This window comes from Dipodomys spectabilis, unplaced genomic scaffold, assembly GCF_019054845.1.
Source record: "Dipodomys spectabilis isolate Male_0828 unplaced genomic scaffold, ASM1905484v1 ptg000145l, whole genome shotgun sequence".
Taxonomy (NCBI): domain Eukaryota; kingdom Metazoa; phylum Chordata; class Mammalia; order Rodentia; family Heteromyidae; genus Dipodomys; species Dipodomys spectabilis.
In genome coordinates, this window is record NW_024870822.1 from 8157883 (window position 1) to 8162179 (window position 4297).

The 4297-nt window shown below is 40.1% G+C and overlaps 1 pseudogene; it reads right to left on the minus strand.

Moving 5' to 3' along the window:
- Window positions 1-2023: 2023 nt before the first annotated feature.
- Window positions 2024-2492, minus strand: LOC122117850 (annotated as a pseudogene).
- Between the last annotated feature and the right edge of the window lie 1805 nt (window positions 2493-4297).

The window sequence follows — 4297 nt, forward strand, 5'->3', positions numbered from 1 at the left end:
TATTAAGTGAAGTAAGCCAGGCCCAAAGAAACATAGGTCCCATGGTTTCCCTTATTTGCAATATCTAGTATATGTATGAGTCAGGCAGAAAAATCAGATAACGTGATGTTAGGAAAACAAACCCTCAAATATGTATTTTAATGTTTTTGTTTCTTTCATGCATGTGTTTCTAACGCATTTATAAGATTATTTCTTTGTTGCTTTGTATGTCCCTCCCCCACAGTGTAACCCCCGCTTTCACTATATTTGATGTCAGTATAACATGTGGAGGAGACGGGGACAAACAAGTCGTTTAAGGATTCAGGTGGACCTGTTGCAACAATGAGAAGTACAAAATGTCATGTCAAAACCAGCTTTACAATGTCGGTGTGGTGGGGGGGAGGGAGGGTATGATTGGGCGGGAGGGAGGGGGGAGGCTGGGAAGGGAGATGAAGGGTAAACAAAGGAGGAGGCTGCAATGCTTGGTAAGAAATGTATGCATTATCCTGCCCATGTAATTGTAACCCCTCTGTACAGTATGTTCTCAAATAAAATAAAATTAAATTAAAAAAAAAAGATATGATGGATATTGACTTAGTTTTCGAAGGAGGAGACTGAGGATCCTAGATTTGTTTCTCATTAGAGAAGGTAGATTGAGAGAGGCCTGGAGTACTAATTGCTCAGGAAAGGATTCACATGGAGAAATATTTAGAGAGAGAATGCGCCATTCATACAGAAGGGTTTTCTTCCCAGTGCTTAGAGGAGGCAGACACAGAGGATAGGGATAATGACATGAATCAACAGGAGTCTAAGGAGAGACTTTTAAGGTTCAATCATTTGATAAAGAAAATTTCCAACTGTAGTGTCAGCTCTGACTTTGCTGGCTTTGTAATTGCATTTAGAATGAAGAAGCTAAAATTGTGAGGGGCTGCTCTGTTCTCTGCACTGGCAAAGGATATACTGAGTGACATTTGGGAAAGTGATCAAATTCAATCTCCCTCAGTTGTGTAATTATAAATTGTTTTCTGAAAGTGTAGGTGGGTGGGCTGATTGAAGTACACATTCTAAAATAGCCAAATGTTTCCTCCAAATGTTTAAAAATCCAAGGTAGGCTCTTTATCACAAAACACTGTATTAAATATTAATTGAAACAATTTTATTTTATAGGCTCAATACTTACAATTTCAAGTTAGATAACACATTATAAACTTCAAAGCTGGAAGAAACATTTAAATACATTTCAGCACCTCTTCCCTGAAGTTACAGATGAAAGAGCTAGAATCCAGTGAGTGTACAATATCATAACACTAGTCATAGAAGGTAAACCAAATTTTTTTCCCTAGGTAAGAATTTTCTGAATAAATCAGAAAAGAAAATTGGGTAGATTAAAAAGTCTCAAATCTCAACTGATTGTTCCACTGATGTCTGAAGCCCTTTGCTGATATTTTGCCACTTGATGGAATATTTACTTGTCTGGATTTTGCATCTAATGAAGTCTTCATACTAAGGTGTTTGTTGATATTATAGATTTGAATGACATGCCATAGATATGTATTCAGAGCAATGGGTGTTTGTAAACATGGCAAGTAAAATGATGCATCATGGACTATAACAGAACCACTATGCCCCCACTCTTTGTGCAGTAATAAGGTGTTCCATCGATCTCAGGATCATATAGAAGGAACATGCTTTTTCTCATTGTTTTTAAGTTCCAGGAGCTTTTTATTGTTTCATCAACTGTACACATATAGCCAGGTAGAGAAGTCCCCAAGGAATTGATGATCGTGTCTCACTGTTACTTGCCCTTTGGTCCTTTATCTTCTAACCACTTTTCTGTTAATGATCTCAGACATTCATTCTGATCACAAGGCAATCCAAGCGTGTATAAGTAAACGCTGCATCGTATATCCTCCTTCCATGTGCCAAATGTCTCTTCACAGCCGGTTTGGCCACAGTTGTCCCACCAACAGCTTATATGTAACTTGATCTGAAATCCTCCTTGAACTACAGCGCATTCAGTTAAAGAAATCCTGGGAAAGACAATCTATTGATATTGTTGATAATCTCCAAAAGCTGAGGACGGCAATTGACTTGCAGGCAACTGGGAGGGGTCTTCAGCGAACTGAAGACGATTGGGCAAATCTTGCCAACAAGAGACCAGCTCTTTCCATTAAAGCTAGGAGAATGTCGCCCGTTGCTACTGACCCAATTGGTCCATTTCTGGAGCATAGGATGGTTCCTGTTAAGGCTCCACTAAGTGATGGAGTTCCAGGGATCTTCTCTTCCTCTGACTTGAACCATACTATACAGTCAATCATGGAGAACGGACCACCTCAAAGGGCAAAGCTACCCACCCCCCCAAACTGGGGAGCCCTGGTTTTAGTAACTGTCAAACTCACTCGTAGTCTGTGGTTCACTCCCATGAGAGAATTTCAAAAACCTTTGATGGCTGGGAAGATGCTACCACCTATGGTACCCATTGTAAAGGCCCCACCATATTCACCCACTATTATCCAAGGGCTCAGCGGGCAAGAGAGGATGATCAGTTCCTCCACCCGACTGACAGCCCCTGACGTCTGAAGGGGTCCACGATCGCTGGGCTCAAGCCTAGGCCTTCTACTCAGCCACCCACCATAAGGTCACATGGGCTGGGCTGGAGGCGCCAAGATTGAGAAGTTAGCAGGGACCTAAGATGGGAGGGAAGGGATGGTAGGGGAAAACAAAGGAGGAGGCAACAATACTTGATAAGAAATGTACTCGTTACCTTGCTCATGTGATTGTAAGCCCTCTGTACAGTATTTTCACATTTATTTAAAAAAAGAGTAAAATGAAGGCAAGGCAGGCAGGCAGGTGAGCCTCACTATGGCTTGTCGGACATACTCCTCCATTTTGACTCTAAACACACAGGTGATGCTGGGCAAGCTGGGCAGAAACTGTTCCCAGCGACCGCTTCTTTTCATTTTTAAATCAATGTACCTGCTTTGATCTCAGTTTTATCTTGGATACAATGTTTTGTGGTGGGAGTGAGATATAGAACCACATTTTAGTTTCTAGAAATGTACCATTTATGTAATGCACATTTATGTAATAACTGGACCAAAGTGGATATTCATGTTGGATTAAAGATGTAAACAAAATTGCCAGTAGCACTGGAGTTATTTCTGCAAAGCAGGCTTGGGTTCAAAATAAAAAACACACAAGCAGCTACCATCAGGCAGCTAGAAATGTACCTGGTTTTGTAAGGAAGGAGAGAGTAGAAAGATGCACAAATAAAGCTTGGTGGGATGGTTTCACTAGACTTTTAGTCAAAAGTAGGAGCTGGAATTACTGACGATTACCTTTTTCTTAACTTTAGAATTATAGCCATTGCATGTTTTTGTACTAAGAAAAGACTAGGTGATTGGAATGATGGGCTATATTAGCCTCACAAACATGAGACTATATGGACTGATGTCCAACAATTAGTAATTGCTAAGTAAGTCAGGGCTGCTTTCCCCTTTGCACCACAGCAGGTGTGACTAACCGATCATGTCATTTCTTTCCCTGTGAGATGCAGAACCGTTCTCAACTTCATAAAATTGAGTTCAAATTATTATGTTAATTCTATAGTACAGAGTAAAAGGGTATCCATGTTGCTTGGGGTAGCCTAACTGACCTAATAGGAGAGATGATATGAATTGAGTTTTGAGGAATGGGTACACAGATGGATATTCAAGTAGAGAGCAAACTTGAAAGCAATCTTGAGAAAGAGTTCCATGTGCACCAAAATGTAGGAATTGTAATATGTATGGCCCCTTAGGAGAAATTGGAGGTGCTGGCCTATGTAGAGAAAAGGCTGTGTGTAAGGAGCAGGAGGAAACACAGGTAGATATGAAAATTCAATCAGATTTATCTAAACATTCAGAATATTTCTTGTTATAAGGTATCATTATAGGGTGGTATACTACCATTATAGAATGGTAGTATGGTAAAATGGTGATTCAAGTTCTTTGGCAAATAAGGCTCCAAATTAAGGAAGCAGACAAAATAGACACTGAGGGAAGGCAGGTGTGGGGTAAGGATGGCCTCTCTTGAGGGTAATGGGCAAAGACTCTGAGAAATGCAGCTCATACTTCAGGATTATTGCCATTATATTATACATATACTCAACAATTATGTATTGAGCATCTTTTCTGTACCGAGACTAACCTAGTTGCTGTGAATGCAGCTAAAAGCAAGACAAACAAGATTATGATGTAATGGTTTTTATATCATAATTTGGAGAGTCAGACAAGAAGAAGTACTTAGCTTATTCCTGATAGCCCTTGTCTCTACAATA